The following is a 12,031-nucleotide window of genomic DNA, read 5'->3' on the forward strand; positions in this document are numbered from 1 at the left end:
TGCATTCACCCTTGTTTTATTGCTCCTACTGCATCCCCCCCACTGACCCAATTGTAACAATTGGGAAAATGCCAGAATACTTAGCAGCAACCATATGGAAGACCCTCCAAAAGTGCACAGCAGGAGCTAAAAAGAGGGCATGTTCATGATCATAAAGATAAAATAGAAATATGTACCACTGAAACTCAGCATTCTAATAGTGCAAGGCGCCCATACTTGGAAGCAGGCTCAGATTAGTTATTGGTTAAACCTGGCACATATTGGATGTATCATTCCTTAGAGGAAGTGCAGATAGGTAGCTAAGATGTGGGTACACCAAGCAACTTAAACTGATGAGCAATGATGAATGCTGTGTGAAATAGGGAAGAACTGAAGAAGTCCTCTGCTAAACACAGAATTCTTTTAAGAAAACACCTTGATTAAACAAGAAACACAACAAATCAGAGAAAGGCTGAATAAGTGGGAATTCATTAAACTGCAGAGCTTCTGTATGGCAAAGGACATAGCTAGCAAGCTAACTAGAAAGCCTACAGAGTGGGAGAAGATCTTCACTAACCATACAAAGGACAAAGGCCTCATTTCTAAAATATATCAACAGCTCAAAAAATTGAATCACTCCAAAACTAATCACCAAAGAAACAACCATTCCACTAAAAGATGGGCCAAAGACTTAAAGAGAGTCTTCTCTGAAGAAGAAATACGAATGGACTTTCGCCACATGAAGAAATGCTCGACATCTCTGGCCATAAAAGAAATGCAACTCAAAATAACTCTAAGAGTCCACCTCACTCCAGTTAGAATGGCCAGGATCAAGAAATCTAGTAACAACAGATGCTGGAGGGGATGTAGCCAGGAGGGATCACTACTACACTATTGGTGGAAGTGCAAACTTATTCAACCACTATGGAAAGCAGTATGACAGTTCCTCAAAAGACTAAACATAGAGCTCCCCTATGACCCAGCAATTCCACTACTAGGCATTTACCCAATTGTCCAGAAACAAGGACATACTAAATCCACTAGCACAAACATGTTCATTGCAGCACTAGTTACCATAGCAAATATATGGAACCAACCCAGATGCCCCTCAGTTGATGAGTGGATCAACAAGATGTGTTATTTATACACAATGGAATTCTATGCTGCTGTCAGAAAGAACGACATCGTGCCATTTGTAAAGAAATGGAAAGACTTAGAAAAAATCATGTTAAATGAAGTAAGCCAGACTCAAAGAACATAGGCTCATTGGTTTCCTTCATTTATCATAATCAGTAGAAACCTTAGGCTCTCCTACCAGTGATTTACAATAGAACAAAATCTAGATACATAAGACCATATGGTATGACACTAAATGTAAGGACTTCCAGGATATAGAAACAAAAGCCATATAATGAGTGATTGTTGTCCTTAATGTACTATGTTATCTCTCATCTCTTTTGCTGTCCCTTGGTTATCTCATATTGTTACGATATTTCACCTTGTTATCTGATATATTTCGTATATGCTTAATTGGTTATTTGAAATTGGATCGGAAAGGGGGGAAATCAAGATGAGTGGGTGGGAAGGGGGGGAGGAAAATGGGGGCCAAGACATGAGAAAGGGTATCAATGTGAAGTAATGCACCTTCTATCTAGTGAATATAATGTAACCTTTCTATTAATTACAATAAAAATATATGAAAAAAGAAAAAGAAAAAGCCTTGAGGGCCGGGAGTTTGGCCTAGTGGTAGAGTGCTTGCCTAGCATGCATGAAGACCCTGCTTCCTTGGTACCACATACATAGAAAAAAGCCGGAAATGGTGCTGAAGCTCAAGTGGTAGAGCTCTACACTTGAAAAAGTCCAAGGACAGTGCTCGGGCCCTGAGCTCAAGCCCAGGACTGGCAAAAAATAAAAAAATAAATAAAAAGAAAAAGAAAAAGCCTTTATTAGACTATTTCTAAGGTTTCTTTACATGAAATTGTGTTGTGAATAAAATGGAGCTTAAGTTAAATACCTTTCTAAGTAATATCACCACATATTGTCTTTACGTAAAAATGTGGTGAAGCCAACAAAATATGGTATTTTACTACTTCACCTAATTGGTAATTATTTTTGCCTGTAAAATTAGTTCATACTTGTTTAGCTTGTGATTTACCACTGAGACACATTCCCGTTCCAGGTGACTTGTTGTTATTTTAGAAATAGAGTACCATAGACTTTCCTACCTAGGCTTGCTTTAAATCTTTATACTCTAGATTAGCCTCCTGAAGAGCTAGGTATATCATCATTAAAAAGTATCCTCCCTCAGGTAGCCTCCATTTCTGTCTGCCTCTTCATGTCTTTGGTTTCCTTGATGTTGTAAGTCTTCCTTTTTTGTTTCAATGTAACAGACTAAACCTCACAATATTAGCGCATAATTTTGTTTTTCAAAAGAATTCAATCTATTCTGTTCTCATTATGTCAGTCTATCACACACACACACACACACACACACACACACACACACACATACATACACAGACACAAAACCTGTTTTAATAAATTTCAGAGTCCATTCATTAAATATCAAAATGTTTACCATCTAGTTTGTCCTCCTGGTTTATTGTTTGTTGCTAAAATGGAACACAAGCTGGTGTTCATGACTATGAAATCTATTAGCTCCTCCTTTCTGTACATTGTCTTTTATAGCACTCTCTGAAATTATATTAGCAGTTCTGAAAATATTGATCTGTAAGTCACTTAACATTTAGTCAAGCATAAATTCCTGTATAGGAAACCCATCCTATACATTATTGATGTATAATTTTAATTCAAATACAGAACATTGCATGCATCATCTAGAGATCTCCATCCATTTTTAACTCATTAATTTACAATCACTTTTCAGGCAATGTATTTATGAATCCACTCATCCTAAATTTTCATTCATGACTGAATATTTCTCGTAATTTTTGAAAAGAGATAAAAAGCTACTGTTTTCAAGGTACATGTGATTATGATATATTCATATCATTTTAGTTAGAGCAGCCATAAAAAGAAGTGTAACATAATTCATTTGTGAGGAAACAATACATAATAGACATCATCAACATTTTCTTTTCCAAGTATCATATTTTTAAATGAAATAATTCAGCATTGTTCTTTGGAGTGCTTCATAACATAGTTTCCTTCTCTTTAGAAACCAGAACATTTGCCATGGTTTGGTATCTTGAGTTACAATGTGAATTAATGCCCTCTTTTGTTCTATCTTCCGTGCTTAGGCAGGCCAAGTTCTATGGAGAGTGCTGATTGCAACATGGACTACTGGACAGAGCCAACTCTACAATGCTCTGCCTGTTGGCCTGCCTGCTGCAATTTGCTATAGTCTTCATGTGTGTTTGAACACATTTGTGATAGGAAACACATTGGTGTTACCTTCATAAAGCTGTTGCAAGGACAAAGTGATCTAATACATGTAGAATACTCCAAATGGTGTTGTGTATATATCCTAATTTCTTTTGCTTTCACAACAGACCACAGATTATAGGCGGCTCACAGAGAAGTAGAAACTGCAGAGTCCAAGATGAAGTGGCATATGCCACTTTTCTAAGACTGTGGCACAAGTAATCACCTCTCTCTCATTATTTTCAGTGCATTTTATATTTCTGCAAGTCATCCTTTCACTCTAAAATTTACTCATCTGTATCAGTGGAAGTTGAAGATGCCTGCTCTGTGATTTTGGTCCTGATTAGCTTTACTCTGCCAATTGTTTCCTGTATAAATTATCCCACTCATTTCCCTGAAGGGAATAAATGTCCTATTGTAATAGAATGTTATAAAATATGACTAGTTTTGGAACAAGTATGTAACTTTGATGTGTATTATAGCTTAGGATTCATTGCTCATTTTTATAGATCCTTCCAGTCCCACACCCTAAAACTCCTATGGTTCAGAGAGGATATCTTGTCAGTACCTTTAATACTTTTTCTGGTGGAATATAAACATATTTATCTTTTGAATGTTGTTTATGTTTCAATATTTAATGTCCAAATCATGTGAAGTTATCTCATCTGTATAGATTTGACATGTTTATTTTCAAGGCTCCATATATCTATGTCAACCAACATTATATACTATTTATATATAAGCAATCTATATTTAGAAATCTTGATTAAAAATCAATAGTTCTGTCTTAGCTCTAGGTAAAGGTTTTGTGTGGACATCCCTTGTTTTAATTTCACTGAGGTTCAAATTTGGACATAGTAAAGTTTTTATGTTTATCAGTGCTATAGTACAGAATGTGATTGTTCACAAATAACATTTATAATTTCACATCAACTTATGTAATGTTTAAACATATTTTTATAAATGGAGGAGCTTAGAACAGTCATTTTGAAAGAAAGAAATCAACATCCTTTCATGTGTCTTAGTTTATGCAGGCTGTATGACAAAATGTCTTAGACTGGTCAGTTAAGGTTGGGAAGTTCTACAGGAGGATGTTTGCAAATTCAGTTTCTCAGAAGGGCCTGCTCCTTATGGGTAACACCTTTTCTATGTTCTCACATGTCTGTAGCAATAACCAAGCTTCTTCAGTCCTTACCCTCCACCTCCTTTTCACCAGACCATGTAGGTAGAGTCCTCATAACATATCTTCCCAAAACTCTACCTCCTAGGAACATGGTATGACTAATCTTGATCTAATTGCATGAATTGGGGTGGAGGTCAACAACAATAGATTGAAATCGCTCTTCCATGTTCATAAGCATTGAGATGGTTGAGGTGGGATTTGTGATAGGAGATTCCTTATTTTTTTTCTGGTCCCAAATCACAACATGACTTAAAGTGCAATCTCTTTCTACCCATTAATTAGTTCATCAGCTGCAGGAAATATTCCTTTAGTGTGCTCATATCTCATAGTCAAAAATATAGGCAGTTTGTTAATCTTTTCATGACCCTGTCCAGATAGATTTTGTGCTCTGGGTGAAAATTTGAAGAGTGTGGACTGGTCTAAAGCTGTTACCTCCAACCTTCAGTTACAGAAGAATACAAGACTGATTTCCCAGAGGCATTGTAATGAAAGGAAAAATTCCATGTCCCGTGCATTCTGGCTCCCCTTCCCTTCACAGTAGCACAAAACCTACACTTTTGGGCCGGGAATTTGGCCTAGTGGTTAAAGTGCTTGCCTAGCATGCATGAAGACCCGGGTTCGATTCCTCGGTACCATATACATAGAAAAAAGCCAGAAGTGGTGCTGAGGCTCAAGTGGTAGAGCTCTAGCCTTGAGAAAGTCCAAGGACAGTGTTCAGGCCCTGAGCTCAAGCCCAGGACTGGCAAAAAACAAAAAAACAAAAAAAACAAAAACAAAAACAAAAACCTACACTTTGGTGCCCCTCCTTCTATTTCTCCAAATTCAGAACAAGTAGGCAAGACTTATTCAACCTGACTGAAGAACAGTTCTCAGACAGGATAATTTTAAGACCTATATGTCTGGGTGGGGGCAGGTCTTGGGGCTTGAATCAGGGCTGGGCACTGTCTCTGAATTGCTTTGTTCAAGGATAGTCCTATACCACCTGAGAAATAGTTCCACTTCCAGCTTTTTTGGTAGTTAATTAGAGATACAAGTCTCATGGGCTAACTTCAAACCTTGATCCTCAGATCTTAACCTCTTAAGTAGCTATGATTACAGGAATGAGCCACTGGTGCTGGCTTGTATATATTTACATATTTAAAGTATGTATTTGAATGAATATAAGCTACATTTATCCATGTTTCATTAAATGACTTAAATCTTATAATTTTCCCATAATTCCGCATTCATACTTTAACAGCTACAGAAATTTGCTTATTTTCTCTCTGTTTCTTCAGAAATTTACCTCTTTCCTTTAAAGATATTTGCCATAGAGAATGAGTCAGACTATTGAGACACTTAGTGAATGAAAAGCTAAATGAGGACCCTAAATGTGTATGGCTGCACATCATTGATTTTATAGTCAAAAAGACTTCATGTGTTACTGGGTATATGTAACAACATGATCCTTCTCGAAAAATAAACTAAACTTTGCCCTGAATTCCTCTCAGTGTTAATAGGAATTGCACATGAGTAAATCAAGACAGAATTTGTGCCCCCTGGCACCGTAGAGCATATGTATATATTTGCTCTTCAATTCAGTAAGGACTCTAGAATGCAGAATTGCTACCATCAGAATCAAAATGAGCTTAAAAATGAGGGTAATGTGCTTGGTTCTTCAATAAAATAACAATGTCATAGGCATCTCGATTTATATTTCAAATGAATAGAAATTAGAGAGGCTTCTAATGTTAGATCTTGGTAAATTAGTAAGTATGAATAATTTTCTAAACAAAGGTACCTAATTTTCTGTACAGAAAAGGTGATTTTTTTATAATGATACCCATTTCAAGCTACATTTATGAGGCCTTCTTTTCATTGTTTTATTCAGTCACACAACAAATCCTCATAGAGAATCTACCACCGGAAATGTGCAGTGCTATTTAAGTTCTGTAAATAGAATTGACAGACACTTTTTTGAAAAGTTAAAAGTCCAGAAAAATTATTGTAGGTACATGCAGAATGAAAAGGTTTGACATATATCCATATTATTTTGGATTATTAACAAAATTAGATATTTTTTTGAATTTATGAATGCAAGTTTGTTTGCAAATCTTTCTAAAAGTGACTGTAATTAATTTTCAAACACATCTTCATTTTTATTTTTTTTGCATTTTTTATTGTAATTAGTAAAAGGGTTACATGATATTTGCCAGATAGAAGGTGCATTAATTCACGTACATTGATACCCTTTCACATGTCTTGGTACCCATTTCCCTCCCCCACCACACCCCCCACCCATCTTGGTTTTCCCCCCTTCCCTATCAAATTTCAAATAACCAAATACAAATAAATTCAATATATCAGATAACAAAGTGAGATACTATAACAATATGAGATAACCAAGGGACAGCAAAGGAGATGAGAGACAACATAGTACATTAAGGACAACAATCATTCGTTATATGGCTTTTGTTTCGATATCCTGGAGGTCCTTTCAATTAGCTTCATACTATATGGCCTTATGTATCAAGATTTTGCTCTATTGCAGACCTCTGTTAGTAGAGCCCACGGTTTCTACTGATTATGACGAATGAGGGAAACCATTGAGCCTAAGTTCCTTTGAGTCTGGCTTACTTCACTTAATATGATTTTTTCTAAGTCTTTCCATTTCCTAACAAATGGGGCGATGTCATTCTTTCTGACAGCAGCATAGAATTCCATTGTGTACAAATACCACAACTTGTTGATCCACTCATCAACTGAGGGACATCTAGGTTGGTTCCATATCTTTGCTATGGTGAATAGTGCTGCAATGAACATTGTTGTGCTAGTGGATTTAGTATGACCTTGTTTCTGGATGGTTGGGTAAATGCCAAGTAGTGGAATTGCAATGGCATTCTTTAAAGAAATAGAAGAGGCAATTTAAAATTTCATATGGAATAATAGAAGACCCCATATAGCAAAAACACTTCTTAGCAGAAAGAACAGCGCTGGAGGAATTTCAATTCCAAACTTTAGACTCTATTACAGAGCTATAATTATCAAAACAGCTTGGTACTGGCACAAGAACAGGCCTGAACACAAATGGAATAGAACTGAGGACCCAGATATTAAACCACAGACCTATGGCCACCTAATCTTTGACAAGGGAGCCAAAAAAAATAGAATGGAAGAAAGACAGCCTCTTCAACAAGTTGTGCTGGCAGAACTGGTTAAGCACCTGCAGAAAACTAAAGTTGGATCCTTCTTTGTCACCTTGCACTAGAATTAACTCCAAATGGATCAAAGACCTGGAGGTAAAAGCTGACACACTGAAAACTTTACAGGAAGGAATAGGAGATACACTAGGCCTCCTTGGCACAGGTCAAAACTTTCTTAATAAGGACCAAGAATCACAACAAATCAGAGAAAGGCTGGATAAGTGGGAGTGCATTAAACTGCAGAGCTTTTGTATGGCAAAGGACATAGCTAGTAAATTAATTAGGAAGCCTACAGAGTGGGAGAAGATCTTCACCAACCAAACAACGGACAAAGGCCTCTTATCTAAAATATATCAACAACTCAAAAAATTGTATCACTCCAAAACTAATCTCCAAAGTAACAACCATCCCATTAAAAAATGGGCCAAAGACTTAAAGAGAATCTTCTCTGAAGAAGAAACAAAAATGGCCTATAGACACATGCAGAAATGCTCAACATCTCTGGTCATAAAAGAAATGCAAATCAAAACAACTCTAAGATTCCACCTCACTCCAGTTAGAATGGCCAGGATCAGGAAAACGAATAATAACAGATGCTGGAGGGGATGTGGCCAGGAGGGATCACTACTACACTGTTGGTGGGAGTGCAAACTTGTTCAACCACTATGGAAAGCAGTGTGGCAGTGCCTCAAAAGGCTAAACATAGAACATCTTCATTTTTAAAATTAGTCCTATTATATGTTTGTATGTTTTCATTACTTCCACTTAATGGGGTTCATTTAAATGTTTATATTCTTGTATCTAAGGACATTTGTCGAAAATTCCAAGATATCTAATATCAGATAAAAAAGTTAAAAGATTTGGAAAATAACTTTGTGTGTATACCAATACTGGGGCTTAAATTCTCACCTTTTTCATCCAGGGTGGTACTCTTGAACCATAACTCAAACACAACATTTTGCAGGTTATTTGGAGATAATATATCTGAAAACCAGGCTGTCCTTCTTGAACTGAGATCTGTGGATCTCAACCTCTTGATTATCTTGGAATACTGGCAATGGTTATCAGCACCAGGTCATATTAGATAATTTTGATAAATTACTTTTTACTCTATTTATTTGTTTATTTTACCATGTAGGCTGCAGGCTTTCAAAACAAGTATACAAATTTTAATTGGATTGTTGCTTTTCTGTTTTCATGTTTTAAGGTAATTGGTTATTAGCAATTGGTTATCACTAATTCCTTAGAACATCATTGCTAGTATGCACTATCAATAGTTGTACTACTGATGTATACTTGAGACTTTTAAGCAGTTCCTATGTAAATATATCCATTAATCAAATTTAGTGAGGATATAGTTTATGGATGGCTTAAAAAGCTATATGTAAGAAAGTATAAGGAAATATTAAGATAAAGCTATGAATAAATTAAAAAATTGTGAACAAGTATCCACACAAGCAAAATCACTTTCATTAATGAGATAATTTTAAATTCAGAATAGCAATTTAAGTTCTCATAGAAGAACGGACTTCATAAGCCAAAACACTATTTCTTTACAACTGCTACATTTAGAAACAGTCTCAAAACCTGGTGAATTTATTTGACAGTGGATACTGTTTGTTAAATGAGGTAGTTATGGTTTGTATATGAAGTTATCCCCAAAGATTTTCCCCATCTGATAGGTTCAAGAGGTACCTGGACTTAACATAATGTCTCTGAGAAAAATCTAGATTTAAAATTTGGTGGCCTCACTGGGAGGTGATGAAGTCTTGGAGTTAGGAACTGTTGGAGTCAGTAGAGTAACTGGCTGAGCATGTCTTTGTGGGCTCTTCTTTGTTCTAAGCCTCTTTCTCTCTCTGCTTCCTGAGTATGCTGCATGTATACTGTCTTTACCTTCTGATTCACATGCCTAGAATAACATCCTGTCATTCATGAATTGTAACCTCTGAAACTATGAACCACAATAAATTCTTCCTCTTTTTAAATTGCTTTTCTTGGGTATTTCTGACAGCCATAGAAATATGAGAACTACAGAAGTTTTTCCAGAAGTTTCTCTACCTATGTCTTGAATACCTTATTATGGTTTTCACCCAGATTGAGGCTGTCAACAATCTGATTGTTGTTATATCAAATAAGTACAAACTAAAGGATGTAAACAATCCTAAATTTATTATCTTACAACTCTAGAGGCCAAAGGTATGAAATGAGTCTCACTGAGGTAAAATTTCACGGGTTTAGGGGTCTGTGTCCCTTCTGAAAGCTCTTGGGTGAATAGAAATCTTGATTTGCAGACATCAGCAAATCACATACATTCATAGCCTTCTTATCCATTCCTCTATCTTCCAAATGACAATATAGTAATTTTCAAATCTCTTTCTGATTCTGACTTTTCTTTCCTTTTCCCACATTTATGGACACTTGATTACATTAAGACAACTCAAATATTTCAGAATAACTTCCTTATTTGAAAGTAAGCTGATTAAAAACTCTTAAATCTATCTGCAACCTCAATCTCTCCCTTGCCATATATATTCATGGGGTGTAGATATTCTTATGTGGTCTCTTTTAAGGGACACATTAAAACTTCCAAAGATAATGCTGTCTTAAAATGAAATATAAATTCATTACCATTGCACAATACTCTTTGTGCTGCTCCATCTATAGATTGTCCCCCCCCCAACTCCATGGACAATTTCCCATAGGATTACAAAGGTCTGTTTATTTTCTTGGCTCTTCTTTGTTACTCTGTGATTCATATTTAGATATATCCAAAATATCTAGGTCTCCATGTCAGCCCTACAAGAGTTGGGGAAAGACACGGCAATGGCATAGCACTGTTCATTGGAATAAACTTGGTTTAATTATATTTTTCCAAATTCTTATGGATATAGGGCATGGTCTTTAATGGATGTGTTAACAACTTTTAAACTTGCAATTATGTTACATTCATAATACTGGTCATCAATTAATAGTGATTGTTGGAATGGTTGACTGTTTTCTTTATCTTCCATATATATATATATATATATATATATATATATGACTCATAAGAGTCGAATAAGTATCTATTTTTTATTTTAATTAATAAAAGGGTTACATTATATTCGCCATATAAAAGGTACATTCCTTAACAATCATTGTTACCCCTTCTCATGTTTTTGTCCCCATTTCCCTTCCCTACCCCCTCCCCTCATCTTGTTTTCTCCCCTTTCCTATCCTATTTCAAATAAACAAATATATATATATACAATATATCAGATATCAAGGTAAGATGAGAACAGTACATTGAGAACAACAGTCACACCTTATATGACTCTTTTCTATATCTTGGAGATCCTTTCATTTAGCCTTTCATTGCATAATGTAAACTATATCAAATAAAATTTACCTTATGAATGAAATATATCTCAACAAGGTGCTTTAAAATAATGCTATTCCAATTTTGGGGGGTGGGGGTGATGAGGAAAACAAGCTAAAAGAACTAGATCAAAATTTTCAAAAATTCTTTCATTCACTTAATTAGAATTGTAAAGCTAAGTGGATTATAGTGAGTCATCATGGTAATGATGTTTATTTCATAAACAGATACATTATGTCCCATCAAAAAGAATTTCCAAATCTCAGGGGGGGACTGCAGAAAGTCTACAATTAGGATTGTTTGTCACTGAGCTAAGAGAAGGTCATAATAAACAAGTAAAGAGTAAAGAAAGAGAAGGCAATCTTACAAGTCTACTTGTGTTGACATTTTGCATGTGAAGAAATGAAGGCTGTGCCTCCATCTTGTGTGTGTGTGTGTGTGTGTGTGTGTGTGTGTGTGTGTGATGGGCTTAAATTCAGCCTAAGAGCTGACCTGAATGATACCACCCTACCCTCAAACCAAGTCCCACTTCCCGTTTTCTAGAAGTTAATTAAAGATAAGAGTCTCAATTCCTTTTGTGCCTGAACTGGCTTTGAACCTTGATCCTCAGATCTCGGCCTCCTGAATAGCTAGGATTAAGGACATGATCCACCGCGCCCAAATGTGCCCCCACCTTGAATGCCCAGGGTATCTAGCTTACTGATGTTGATTATGCATCAGAACCAATCCGTTGGACCCATATCTCACTGTATTAGTTACATTTGGGCTATGGACTTTTTTATTTAGTACATATTGCCGTTCATTCAATGTAAAGGTTTAGTAGAGCCCTCATGGATATTTTCATGAATATATCCTGTTTTAATGAAGGCAAGATTTTACTTTATGGCTGAAGCACCAGAAAAGAATAAATAAACAGAACTGATATTATGAAAACTAAAGGTTTTG

This window comes from Megascapheus bottae, chromosome 1 (assembly GCF_031878675.1).
Source record: "Megascapheus bottae isolate mThoBot1 chromosome 1, mThoBot2.hap1, whole genome shotgun sequence".
NCBI classification, from domain to species: domain Eukaryota; kingdom Metazoa; phylum Chordata; class Mammalia; order Rodentia; family Geomyidae; genus Megascapheus; species Megascapheus bottae.